General features: G+C 39.0%; 1 protein-coding gene across 3 annotated transcripts in view; it reads left to right on the top strand.

Moving 5' to 3' along the window:
* Positions 1 to 668: 668 nt before the first annotated feature.
* zgc:172282 (leucine-rich repeat and fibronectin type III domain-containing protein 1-like protein) overlaps positions 669 to 14,964 on the top strand; it is a 115,898-nt gene continuing 101,602 nt past the window's right edge. The window contains exon 1 of one of the 3 annotated variants that reach the window (XM_051863529.1): positions 669 to 1,458. The gene's annotated coding sequence lies outside the window, so the exon portion shown is untranslated. The remainder of the gene's footprint in view (positions 1,459 to 14,964) is intronic. The other 2 variants (XM_051863528.1, XM_051863523.1) reach the window with 2 other exon arrangements.

Below are 14,964 nucleotides of genomic sequence, written 5' to 3'. Positions count from 1 at the left end.
CTTAACATGTACACAGTATTACATTAAAATAAAGTAACGAGAGGAACGTTGCCCATTGTAGCGAAGTAAAAGTATAGATGTTTCATTAGAAATGTACTCAAGTTAAAGTAAAAGTACCCACGTTTGAATCTACTCTAAAAAGTAAAATATTTCCAAAAAAAATACTCAAATAAATGTAACGAAGTAAATGTACTTCGTTACTACCAACCTCTGGGTGTTAGTGAATCAAAACGAATCAGTCGCATCGATTAGCCTACCGCTGCTAAATATCTTCAAGTACTTAAAAATAATTATCTTTATTTCTAATTTATATATATATATATATATATATATATATAATTCTTATTACATTGACAATATGACTCATGTAAGCAGTAAAAGTAATAATATGCACTACATTTTCTCAAATATTTATTCCTCAAGTAGCAAATCATTAATGGAATCGTTAAGGAATCGAAATCGTCAAGTGACTTACAATTTCCATCCCTATACCGGAGACACGCTTGTTAAATGCTTTATTGTAAACAGTCATACAAATCACGCTCATGCAGTACAAAATCAGTTTCCAAACGTTCAGAGTTCCTGTGCGCTGTCCGTGCTGCTGAAAAAGCACTGGGCAAGGAAACCAAAGCGCGCAACGCATTCGTACCCTACGTATCACCGCGCCTGTGGGTCTTTGGTCAGATTATCATCTATTTGTATTTCCATCCGATTATAAGAACCCGCTCACGTGCTAGATAACCATTTCATTTCCCCTCCTCGTGTTCGGCACTGTCCGTTAGTTTCAACTGACTTTAGTTCCCCTATCGTACTCTGAGTAATGATGTGTCCTTTTTACCTCTCACCAACCTCAAAGTCACAAGTTTCTGCCATCCGTACTGACAAAAAGCCTGTTTGTGTGCATGCAGAGGAGCAGCGCTTCAGGCGGAGGCATGCATGCTTATTGGCAGTGAGGAGTGAAGATCTACCCCAATAACGCCCACTCTCCAGCATGCTCCAAGACGAGCAGACGCTTCGTGTGTATTTGTCTTCTAACTCACCCATCTATCAGGATGATTTTGCAAGAGGGTTCCTTCTCGAGGATCTACACCTCTGACGGATTGGATTGTCCTGTATTCCAGCAGCATATGGATATGTATTCTTTATTGCAAGGTGAAACTGAAAAGCCAAGGAAACTAGATATCTGATTCACCGCACCTGGGAAGGCTCTAGCACAAGAATGGGAACTATTTTTGCGTGAAAGCAAAAAGTAACGGCAAATTGTATCGCGTAAAGAAAATGAAAGCATCTTGTTTTTTGGTGAAGAACATTAAGGTACTGTGCAACCGTACCGAACCTGTCTAATCTTTTCCACCGGCTTTAATGCCGCTTTAATTAGAGCTATCCCACCCTGTCCTCATCAAACGACCACCGGCTGGCACTTTACACCGGAGGAGAAGGAGCATCGCAAAGGAAAAGGTAACCTAAGACTCTCCAGAACAACCTTTTTGGAATTAATCGGTGCAGCACAAACTATTTCTCTCTGTTCAGCTTGTCTTGAACGTTTTTGCGGATCTTTTGATTTCAGATTAATCTCAAGCACAATCTGATGATTATAGGTTATTATTATAAATTAGTAGTGTGATGTGCTTCCAGATGCAATGATCTCGATGTGTTTCTGTGGATGCTGAGTAATGGTCAGCAATGCACCAGAGCCACGATTCTCCCCATCATGAATTTGATAGCTCACTTTCTCCTCTTTATTTGCATATGCAATTACTTGAATGGTTTGCATTTTGCAACGGGGCAAGGACTTAGTTAAAATGGTGATTTGAAATGATGCAAAATTATGTTTAGACAAACTATATGCTATATAAGCGTCCTTCTAATGTTAGGGTTAGGGTTGTGGGTTAGTTCTGCCTGACAAGATGTTTTACCCATGGTGGCAGCACACCCTGATAGGTTTTTCTGCATGGCAAGATGTTCTACCTATGTTTTCAGCACATTTAGTGCAATGGTTGTACATCCAGACAGTTTTTTTTTTCAGCTTGGCTAGATGTTTTACAATTTTAAAGATGACTACTTGGTTTAAATACTGACTTCTGTGACAACACTGATATAATTCAACAGCAAATATGCGCCCAAAATGTATTCTGAGCCACTGCCGGGTCATCAAAACCATGATATTTGTCTTTAATACGCATATGGATTTCTTGACATTTCATTCTTATGCAAAAAATGTCCTGTGAGAATCATCATGATGCTATAAGGTGGTATGTTTCATTATTGCTTTCTGAGGCATTGCTATATTAGCTCAATAATACATTTTTATTGTAGTTGTGCTTTAAAATGAAGATAAACCCCCTTGATCTGTGTTCTATGTCTCTTCACAACCTAACACCAGAAATTGGAGGAGTTTTGAATGTCAAGTTGCAAAGCTCATGATGTCTTATTCTTGTCCACAGGTAGGGGGTGTAGATGCATGCATGTGTATCGCCTATAGCTCCTGTAGCCTGAAAACATTTGAGTCATGATAGGTGCAGGTGGTTATTTCATAAGCGGTCTTAATTTAATCTGTATGTGCTGTTAGCAAACATACGTTTCTTTCCCTTTAATGTCCTTCACCGTCTAAGTTGTGTTATTTCATTGTATTGTTTCTTTTTTTGCCATATTGGATTTTATAGGATATGTCAATGACAAAATTTCTTATTTGGATTTAGTATTAATATATTAGTCAGTTGCATTTTTCCCAGAATGACCAGATGCAGGTCGTCAGTTTATTGTATTCTCCTTTATAAGATGATGGATAGATGGTTGGTGACATTCAAATATAACACGGCAGGACAAATGAAATGCATGCGTGTTGTATAAATCCACAGAGCTGTATTTGGGACCAGAACGTCCCGTTAATAGGCTCATGGCAATGCCATTTGTTTAAGGAGACACCATTTAGCTGTGAAAACTGGGCTGGCAGAACAGTCTGGTTTTGCTGCATTTGTCACAGCGACCACAGTATGGCTATTTTCTCTTGTCTGCTGCATCGTGATGTATTCCCTGGTGTATGAAATGAAGAAGAACATTTGAATTAGATTGATTCGTAAGATTTTACAGTTTTTTTTTTTTTTTTCATTTTCTTTAACAATTTAGAGCTTCTACTGGTATCAAGTGAACAGTGTGAACACACGTGGCAGAAAAGTGCACACTAAAAGCTTAAAATTGCACTGATTGGAGTTCTACTCTCCTGGTGGAACCTTTCTGAGCTTATTGGTGTCCAAATGATCCTGTTAGAAAGGGAGTGTTTTTGAGAGTCTTTTTGAGCAAAAATAGGGGATAGTTGCACATCTCAATAAGTTATTTTTAAATATGTATTTTTATTTCATTATAATTTATCTACTTATTTAAATTATTAGTCATTTATTAGTTTTTTATTTACTTGTGTGACAGTGAAGACTGGAGTAATGGCTGCAGAAATGGATTAAAATATATTAAAATTGAAAATGGTTATCTTAAATTGTAATAATATTTCACAATATTACTTTTTTACTGTATTTTTGATCAAACAATTGCCCTGGTTAGCATAACTTCTTTCAGAAACATTAAAAAGTCTTACAAACCTCAAACTTCACTCTATGCCTAGTTCTGTCACGAAACTCTAGATGGCACAGGCTGATGGGTACTTACGCAAATTGATGATATTCACAGCGTTAACTATTTGGTACAAGCTGATTGGTTCATGTCGCATCTGCAGCCGATGAGCTTGCAGCTCACAACATTTAAATGGCTGGTTAGCATTCACTATAACAGTTGCAGGGCGCTTTCAGGGTTCCTCCGAAACCTTCCCCAGCTCCACCTGTATAGATCTGCTATGGGTAATTATATATGCTATTTGTGCAGCAGCAGTATGTCTTACATACGCACAGCAGCGTATCAGCGTATGTACAGTATTGGCAGTAGTCCTGTACTTGCTCTGCAGCAGCAGCGTAACAAATTTATTCCGCCAAGACCAAACATATCAACATTGTCATATCCATTACCATGCTAAAAATCTTCCAAGAGCTGTCATGATAGAAATATATTTCTGTCAAGTATGGGACTTGCTACTGCCAATACATATACAACACACCGCTGTGAGCAAGTAAGACATGCTGCTGCTGTACAATATAGCACACATGAATTACCTGTAGCAGATCTATACAGGTGGAGCTGGGGGAGGTGGAGGGTTTCTGAAGCGTGCTGCACTACTAAGGCAAATGCTACCCAAGTATTTTGAAGGTTCATGCAAGCTCATTGGCTACTGATACAGCAGGAACCAATCAGCTGTGCCCTATAGATAACAATGTGATTATGAGCAGGTTGAGTTAAAGGACATATTAGCCTGTGCCATCTAGAGTTTCATGACAGAACTTTGTATATATACTGTTACTGTTGGTTATTTTTATTTTAACCCGATGCCTTTTTATGATTTTAAACAAAAAAGAAAATTATTTATTAAGATTCTTAATAGACTGTTAAAATATTTATTTATTTCCAGATACTTTTTAAGCTTGATTTCCACATCATGTGTAAGCATTTACGTTAGTCAGCTTTATAGGTTTCATGGTGTCTGTAAATGTAATTTAACCACCAGTGTTGCGTAATTCCATAAGACCCAGTGCATTTGAGAGGAATATTTCAGATTTTTCCTTTTCCCCTTCTCTGCCATCCATCATGAGCCGTAGCGCCCACCAAATATGCAGACGAGGCCGTATTCCGAGTGCTTGCTCAAGATTGAACACTCCATCCCGGGCTTTTCAAACAGACTGTCATATTTTCAGCATGTGGTAAGACCAGGGTGCACACTCCAATCTCCAGAGAGAAAGACAGGGAGTGGGCTCACTATGAAGCAGAGTGGTGCTCAGGGATGATTGGAATGGAAGTAGAGAGCAGGGCGAGGGAGAGGAAGAGGAACTCCTTCCCCCATACCTCCCCTCCCCTCCCAGTGGTGCAGAGTTCTGTATTAACGAGAGGCAGTGATGAGTGGGGTCTGCAATTACCCTCAGGCCTCCGTCACGCCACAGCTGCCTCGGCTTGCGGCTAATTGCTCCGATGTATTAGCCTGTGTGTTGCTCTTCTATTACCTATTACTCTTTCTCCTCCCACTCCGCTTAACGCGGCCAGCAACTGCTCTAAATGAACTCTTGCCACTTTTGAGTTGATGCCCAACAACAGACTTTCACCAATGGAGCTTAAACGGCCAGACGTGTAATTTTCCAGTTGATCTGGTCTGGAAGCCAACACAGATACACAGTGAGGACAGCGAGATGGAGGCGAGGCTGTAATATGGGTGGGGAGTGAAGCGGAGTAAAGGATGGAAGAGGTCAGGCCTATTCTTCCATTATGTTGTAAGCACATCAATATTCTGCCTAAACATTTCACACCTCAGCAAAATCAATGGCTCTCTGCTAGACCTGTGGAGGCTACTAAAGCTTGTGGGCTTTAAAGGCTAATGTGTTTATCTTTGGTATTAGAGACAACTCACTACAAATCATGTTCTTTGTCGGTCTTGTTTTATTGTAAAAAAAAAAAAATCTGAGTCAGCGATCTGACTCTCCTTGATTTAATTTTCCTTTAACGTCGGATAGGATGCCAGCAGCACTTGAACCACCAACTGTTACTTTACCCCAGAAAACTGGCAAAATGTTGAAATCCATAATGAAGTTGCAGTAGGCAGAGCCATGAGAAAGGTCATTCGATCAAGGTCAAAATAAATGAGGAGCAGTGTAGTGTCATTCCACAGACATTCCTATTCGGACAGGATTAGATTTCTCAGAGGACCCCTGAGTTAGACGAAGAAAAAAAAAAAAGTAGGTAATGCTAGTTTTTTGGTTGTGTGAGAAAAAACACAGACGTGTTTGATTTCAGAGGATTAAAATCACAAAGTATGTCTGTGAAACACAAATTAACCTGACCTCCACAGGGAAAACTAGTCCTGTCCAAAAAGGGCTTAAGAACGGGAGCTTTCACAGTCTGCAGTTACCACTGCTTTCACTGGAGTACTCACATTTGAAATAATACAAGGATTTGGCAGTTACTTTTTGTATGAAACCAGTTGTAATCAGGATCCAAAGTAAGCTTTTTTTTATGCCTTCCAATGGCAGGTGAATAGAAAAAAAATTGACTGCATTTTTTTTTTTTTTTTTAACCAGCCATGAAACTTTTTTTTTTAAATTTAAAATAGGCTATAATTTGATAATTCATTACATATTTATTTTATATAATATATATTATAATTAATTTAACTCTAAATAAAATTAATTATTATTATATATTGTTGCTGTTGAGCGGGAAAAAACACAGTATTTTCTAAAAACAATTAAACATCGTGGTCAAAGTTGATATTGTGGCTTTATATATGGTCAGACACTTGCATGCGTCATTATATTATTAACATTTTACCAAAATCAAACTCAAATGGAAGTTTTGCAAATAAATTTTGTCAAAAACAGTGAATACCAAACATGTGAGACGGCAGAACGATGCTATGGTTACGGCTGTGTCAATCAGATCAATTTCGGTACACACAGGGAAATGACTCCTGCATTTAAATTAAGTACTGATTGATAATTTCTTTACAATGATTCTTTGCACATGACAAATGTTAATTTTGCACCCTGATTTTAAAGGGTTAGTTCACCCAAAAATGAAAATTCTGTCATTAATTACTCACCCTCATGTCGTTCCACACCCGTAAGACCTTCGTTCATCTTTAGAACAGATATTTTTGATAAAATCCGATGGCTCAGTGGGGCCTCCATTGACAGCAAGTTAATTTACACTTTCAATGCCCAGAAAGCTACTAAAAACATCTTTAAAACAGTTCGTGTGACTACAGTGGTTCAACCTTAATGTTATAAAGCAATGATTAATACTTTTTGAGCGCCAAAAAAACGACTTTTTTCAACAATTTCTTGTGATGGGCGACTTCAAAACACTGCTTCATAAAGCTTCGAAGCTTTACGAATCATTTGTTTCGAATCAGTGGTTCAGAGCGTGTATCAAACTGCCAAAGTCACGTGACTTTAATTTGTGTTCCGAAGATGAACAAAGGTCTTACGGGTGTAGAACGACATGAGGGTGAGTAATTAATGAAGAATTTTCATTTTTGGGTGAACAAACCCTTTAATGTCACTTGTTATTCAAGAATTTAAAGTTATATACACAACATTATTCCAAAACCCAGAACTGTAAATAGTTTGTTAGTGTTTCATATATTAAAAATGCATGTTGATAGTGTTTGATCTTGTCCTTATCTACAGTTCTTCCCACCATAAGCAGTTTTAAATTCCAAATGTATAATAATTATGTGAAATATGACCCAGAAAATGTGGCTCTCTCAGTTCAAAGCCAGTGTTCAGTATATCTTCAACATTGTGTCTGTTGGTATAATTAAGGTTTACTTAAGTGCACTTTATGTATTTGTCCTGCACTCCAAAGCCCTCCATTGATCTATGGTTACAGCCAGTCAAACCACAGCCAAAGCCTTTACTAATCCATTCTGGGGTTCCTGCAGAGAAACAGATCCAGCACTGTGGGAAACCATCACTTCCTATTTGGCCTTTCAAGGATGACCGATCCCTACAGTCTGTCTTCTTTCCTTGGCTCAGTGAAAATCATTTTATGACAGGGTCTCGGCACAATCGTGTTCACTGCTGCCTGACTGACACTGGGTCTGGCGTTAAGTCCGATTGAATGCTCTGCCATCTTCATTCAGGACTGATCAGCAGTTAAGTGCCCTCAAATTAAGAGATTGAAGTTGGCATGGGGAAATGGTGGAGCACGATCACATCGTGACCACAAAAAAAGAGACAATGTTCTAAGATAGCAGTTCTTATCATATGATGCCATTTATTGAGACATGTTACAATTGGAAATTGCTAGTAAGTTTCACAAATAACTGCAAGTTAACATTGAATTAAACATGATTTTTTTTTTTTAAGTACAAAGACTGAAATAGTATATTGTTGTAAAACAGCTTTTCAACTTTGAAAAATCATTTTTACAGTGTAGTCAAGCTCACTTTTGTGATTTTATTGGGAATTATTGATATCAACGCTAGGAACTGTGGCACACAAATTGCATTTCGCACAGATTTTGTGGTTTATATACCTGTTTTGTATACTTTTGTCTTTTGTGCCAGTGTCAGCCCTTGAAAGTTGACATTCAGACACTTTAGGCCCTACTTTACAGACATTTCTAGTTCTCACTAGTCAGAACCAAAGAAAACATGTCTTTTCATATCCGTATCTTTAAGAAACTCAGACATAAAGTTGAGTTCTCTACCTCTTCTTTTTATCTGCATTTCACAAGAGTAACGAATCATACATACCCATGGAGCCGAGAGGGTTTAAATGACTCAGTGGCTTCAGATAGTAGGATTTGTATCTATATGGTGGGATTTTTTGTTCAAAGTGTGACATTCTTAGCACAGAGTCACATTCCCTTATCAGGCCAAAAGTGTGAAGGCCATAATATAACAAAGATATGGCTTGTGAATTGAAGGTTAAGCATTTAAACCATAAAATACTTTCTCCCTCTTCCGGTTTAATGTACAAAAACAACTGACAACCTGTGTTCATAGGTTGATTCACAAAAGGGTAAATTGGGTGGGAAAGATAAAAAAAAAAAACCTTCGGTTTAAAAAAAAAAGTTCCTCATCAAATGTAGTGCCTACAAAAGGTGAGGTCATATTTACTGTTGCTGAGCGAAATTTCACTGGCAAAATCCAGTCATTCCAATAGAAAAGCTGCCAAAGCTGTGTATGTCTGCTCAGACCCGGATGTTGCTCTAAGCACTTTTCTACGTCAAAGACCGTTTTTATAAATATGAGGCCCCATATCTCACAATAGGTGATATAGCCTTAATATGAACTATATCTCACAATTATCTTTTTTTTATTTTTCTCTCTGAGGCAGAAACTAGCTTTCATTTTTGGCAAACTCTGATAGAGGCAAAGTTTTCGCCTACGGCGCCCCTCTGTCACGATGGGCAGAAGGGGTTTTTGGAAAGCGTTTGGGGAAGCCTTTTTGGAAATTGCATTATTTTTTTCAGTTCCCTTTGGTGCTACTAGCTGCATGGAAAGTACCCAGTATGCTTACACTTCGTTGAGTAAGTAAAGGGGTTGCCAAAGTGAATTTTTACAGTTGTCTCTGCTTCCTGTTGATTTTTGTATTCATCCTTTCCCAGCTCATTGAGATGTGCGAGTAGCTGTCATACACAGTGAGATATTGTAAACCCAAAAAACATAGCATCCTGAAGTGGATTTTATCTCCGCTGTGTTTTACTGGCTGGCGTGTAACTGCGGGGAGAAGTGTGTTTATCAGCATTGTCTCTTGACACAGTTGTCTCCAGCTGCACCTTCAGTGGTGATGGAGTCAATCATCCATGACCTTCGACTACACCTTCCTCTGTCTCTCTCTTTCTGTCTCCGGCGTTATCTTTCAGTCTCTCTGCACAGCTAAGCTCAGCTTTGCTTCTTTCTATGCCATACAGTATAAATAGAAATGTTTTCAGTGGCCATCTGCCTGTTCTCATTGGCGGGTGTGGCGGGTCAGATTATGGGATCCGTATAGACATCCGGCGGGATGGCTTTTGCGTCTGTTCCAGTCCTCCTTCTGCCCACGTGCACACAGATGTGCTGCTCAGGGTTACATAGCGGGGGCTTCTCTCTTGAGCTGTGGATTTATTGAAGGTGATACAGCTGACATATTGCAAAGGATAGTTTGTGTATGTGTGTTTTGTGGGAATTCTGTGTATTTGTCAGTAGGATTACACTCTGGGGCGGATCAACGTTCCCACAAAGGGTTCATGGCAGATTGCTGCTGTAATCTAGGCAAAACAATGACAAGTTTCAGGGACGATTTCTAGAATTTTGCTCTTAGAAGGACTTGACCCCCTAATTAAAACAGCATGTACTGTATGTGGGTCATTATAGATTTGTTCTAAAATATGGATATCTGTTTTTACTTTTAAGTAAACAGGTAATTGTGATTAGGGGGTCAAGTCCTTCTAAGAGCAAGATTCTAGAAATTGTGATTGCTCTAGAAATTGTGATTTCTAGAATCTTGCTCTTAGAAAGGACTTGACCCCCTAATTAAAACAGCATGTACTGTATGTGGGTCATTATAGATTTGTTCTAAAATATGGATATCTGTTTTTACTTTTAAGTAAACAGGTAATTGTGATTTTATTCCTCATAATTGAGATTTTATGTTACTACAAGCGGGACTCAAACCGGCATCTCCAGCATGGATGCGCTAACAAGGACCCTAAAGACCGCAGTCTCTAGCATCAGTCGCTAGGGGAGTGAGGTGTACCTGCACAACTCTCACTAGCTGGCACCCATTACACTCACCCCCCTAAACCTCACTCCTATCCGGGTCATGGCACCAATATAACATCTCTAGTCCTACTCGTCCTGCTCCAAGCAGGACTCGAATCAGCATCTCCAGCATGGCTGGCGGGCGTGCTAACAAGGGCACTAAAGACACAGACTTTAGCGTCAGTCACTAATGCGCCTCTTGAGATCAGGAGAGTGAAGTTTAATTGCACAGCCCTCACTAGCTGGCCCCCGTTACATATACACGTATGTAAAACTGGTGCGTCTCTTGTGTTCCCTGTCACCTTGTTTGGATTATAGTCTTCATCTTCATGTTTGGATTTATCTTTGTAAATAGTGCCCCTATTATGCTATTTTAAAAGTTCTTAATTTTGTTTTGGACGTCTCCTACAACATGTTTACATGCATCAAAGGTCAAAAATCGCTTTCATTTTCTCATAATATACATTGCACATTACCACATTTTTCATTGATTCTCAAACGACTCGTCTGATGTTTCAGTCTCTCTAAACCCCTCCTTTCTGCGAGCCTGCTCTGCTCTGATTGGCCAGGTGGCACATTCTGTTGTGATTGGTCTACCACTTACAGCGCCTGTTGGAAGCAAAAACTCCCATTACCATAACAGAACTTTAGTTCTGGTCCGGAGGCTTCCAGAGCTCAGTGATTGTATACACTGTAAAGACAGTAACAATGGCGTTGATTTTACCATATCAATCCAACTGCGAGTCCAATGATGAAATATTGGAAGAATTAGCTATTCAACCTGAACCTCCATCGCAAGGACGACTTGAGCAGGAAGTTTCTCAGTGATACACTACTCAGTTTGACGTTCATCATGAGATGTTGCAACTGTAATCCCTCACCATCAGTATTAACAAGTGTTTGTCCATTAACAAACCAATGTGTATATTTTTACAATTCGAATTCTGGAAATGTTGGGACGTTTTTTTTTAAATTTGAATAAAATGAAAACTAAAAGACTATCAAATCACATGAACCAATATTTTATTCACAATAGAACATAGATAGCATAACAAATGTTTAAACGGAGAAATTGCCTGCTACAGGTCTCAAAAAAATTGGCACGGGGCAACAAATGGCTGAAAAAGCAAGACATTTTGAAAAGATTCAGCGTCAAATTGCAAAGGCTTTGCAAATTTCATCATCTACAGTGCATAACATCATCAAAAGATTCAGAGAAACTGGAGAAATCTCTATGCGTAAGGGACAAGGTCGAAGACCTTTATTGGATGCCCGTGGTTTCAGGCCCTCAGACAACACAGCATCACTCATCGGCATGATTGTGTCAATGACATTACTAAATGGGCCCAGGAATACTTCCAGAAACCACTGTCGGTTAACACAATCCGCCGTGCCATCTGCAGATGCCAACTAAAGCTCTATCATGCAAAAGGAAGCCATATGTGAACATGGTCCAGAAGCGCCGTCGTGTCCTGTGGGTCAAGGCTCATTTAAAATGGACTGTTTCAAAGTGGAAAAGTGTTCTATGGTCAGACGAGTCCAAATTTGACATTCTTGTTGGAAATCACTGACGCCGTGTCCTCCGGGCTAAAGAGGAGGGAGACCTTCCAGCGTGTCATCAGCGTTCAGTTCAAAAGCCATCATCTCTGATGGTATGGGGGTGCATAAGTGCATACAGTATGGGCAGCTTGCATGTTTTGGAAGGCACTATGAATGCTGAAAGGTTAATAAAGGTTTTAGAGCAACATATGCTCCCCTCCAGACGACGTCTATTTCAGGGAAGGCCTTGTGTATTTCAGCAGGACAATGCAAAACCACATACTGCAGCTATTACAACAGCATGGCTTCGTCAGAAGAGTCCAGGTGCTGAATTGGTCTGCCTGCAGTTCAGATTTTTCAACTATAGAGAACATTTGGCGCATCATTAAACGAAAGACGACCACAAACTCTTCAGCAGCTGGAAACCTATATCAGGCAAGAATGGGACCAAATTCCAACACCAAAACTCATTACCTCGATGCCCAGACGTCTTCAAACTGTTTTGAAAAGAAGAGGAGATGCTACACCATGGTAAACATGCCCCCGTCCCAACTATTTTGAGACCTGTAGCAGGCATCAAATTGGAAATGAGCTCATTTTGTGCATACAATTGTAAAATTTCTCCCTTTAAACATTTGTTATGTTATCTATGTTCTATTGTGAATAAAATATTGGCTCATGTGATTTGAAAGTCTTTTAGTTTTCATTTTATTCAAATTTAAAAAATGTCCCAACATTTCCGGAATTCGGGTTGTATTTATTGTGGTGCACATGTGGGAACTGCGTCATTTAACTGTATCAATAATAGTGCTAACATTAGCTGAGCACTAACGTTAATGACTGATGTAACATGTAAAACACAAAACTATGTATTTTGAACACCCAGTAGAAAATATATACATGAATAATTAATCGTACTTACAGGCTGTGATTCTGAGGAGCAAGTTGGTCCTAATAAAGTTGGTACTGTGCCATCTTTAAAGCGTTTTGTAAATCCCATTTAGACCTCATGGAGATTTGAGAAGCAATCGTGAAAAAGTTATTCTGCTGTTGTATCGCTGTTGTAATTTTAACCACTGACTCTTCACATCCTCATCCTTTGGGAGTGCTTACAAAGAGAATTTTTTCTGCTTTTGCTGAGCAGAAAACAGCAGCTTCTCCACATGTACAGTATACAACACGAGCCAGCTGCAGCGTTTGAGGGCGGGTCAAAGTAGACGTTTGTCGCGGGGAGCCAACAAAGACCCTAGGCAGGCATTAGGCAAATGTGTAACCCAGTGACGTGTGGCCGTCACGGAAGTGGGATTCAAATTCCTAATGATTCGTTTAGGCAGTTCAGAGTCGATTCTTTCTTTTCAAAGACAATAAATTTACTTATTGTGCACTTTCGGCTTCACAACTTTGCCGATCGTTTATATTCATTAGACATTGCATGAAAGGTAATGTTCGGAAAGCATAATAGAGGCACTTTAATAAAGACTGCAAGCTAATAGATCTGCACCTCTCCTCGTCCCTGCTACACCCATGACATTAACATTTGTATGTTTTTATTATCACCATGAATTTTACTTTTTGTATTTGAAATGGAGCGTGCTTGTCTGACAGCTGTGTACCGGAGAGCGCCGGTCACCTACAGTATGATCAAGAATGTCACTGTTTTTTTTAATAGCGTTTAAGTGAGTATTCAGAGTGAAAGCCTATTTAAATAGGGTCTAGCTGCTTGTATGTACACTGCACATGAGGACTAATGTCATAGGAACAATAATGGCGTGGGAACAGGATTGAGAGAGGTAAAGAGAGAGAGGCTGCCCCAGCTGCTCTTCAATCAGATCCTGTCTGGCCTGGTTACTTAATGCCGATCATATGATTTAATGCTAGATTAAGCACATGCTTGACAGCTAAAATGCCCCCTCTCTAAGCTAAGAGTCACTCAGGGTTTATTGGCCTCAAACAACTCTCAATCTGCCCCCACTGCTGAATTATCACAAAAGCATTTCACCAAAACACAATCCAGAGTGCTGCAGGAGATGTTTTTTACCCTTTTGTGTTTTTGACCTTGGATATATGCATGCAATGTCACCAGTTCAGCTTGTAATGCATATTGGGCAGCATCTAGGAATGACTTGAAAACCATTAACGAGTTTGAGAAAGGCTTCTCTGTGCCTGGCCTCAGTTTTCACAGTTTCAAACAGTGCAAACAAGAAGCCTTTTTAGAGTAGAGTAAAACTAATCCTACCCGCCTCCCCTTATGTAGCAGTGACTTGATTGCTACTATGCAGAGCACTCAATGTGTAATCGACCACAGGATCTAACACTGATGAGTCAACAAACATCGTTATGCAATACAAGTGCCTGAGACATGTGCTTCTTCCAGTTTTCTGTTGCTAGATGCTGTGTGCATATTAATCTATAGCCCATAGTCTATCAGAGCAAAACAACAAATTTAGCATTTTTCATTGTTCTAAATTATGAACTGTTTCTGCCTCAGTGTAAAAAAAAAAAAAAAAAAAAAAAAAAAAAAAGTACAAAGGTAATTGTGAATTTAATTCTCCTGATTGTGAATGTACATCTCGCAGTGTGACTTTATATCTTGAAATTGTGACTTTATTTCTAATTTGTCCTGTAATGTGACTTTCTGGCCTGGTTTCACAGACAGGGCTTAGATTAAGCCAGGATTAGGCCTTAGTTCAATTAGGATATTTAAGTAGTTTTTTTTTTTTTTTTTTAAATGTGCCTTAGTAAAAAAAAAAAAAAAAAAAAACATTACTGATTTGCAATCTTAAAATATGTCAGTGCAAGTTGTCTGGGATTAGGCTTAAGCCTTGTCTGTGAAACCAGGGGTATATCTAACAATATAACTTACTATTGTGACTTGATCTCATTTTTTTAAAAGTCACAATGGCGCTTTATATCTTACTTTATATCTTACAGTTGCGACTTTGATTCTTTTTGTCTTGTAATGCAGCTATATATTTCAATGCGACTTTATTATCTCCAATTGTGACTACAGTATATTGCAACTGTTTCTAATTTATTCCTCGCAATGTGACTTTATGTCTTACAATTTTGACTTTTTTATATATCTCGTA

The sequence above is a fragment of the Ctenopharyngodon idella genome, chromosome 15 (assembly GCF_019924925.1).
Source record: "Ctenopharyngodon idella isolate HZGC_01 chromosome 15, HZGC01, whole genome shotgun sequence".
Classification (NCBI taxonomy): domain Eukaryota; kingdom Metazoa; phylum Chordata; class Actinopteri; order Cypriniformes; family Xenocyprididae; genus Ctenopharyngodon; species Ctenopharyngodon idella.
This window is presented reverse-complemented; position numbering and strand designations above follow the sequence as displayed.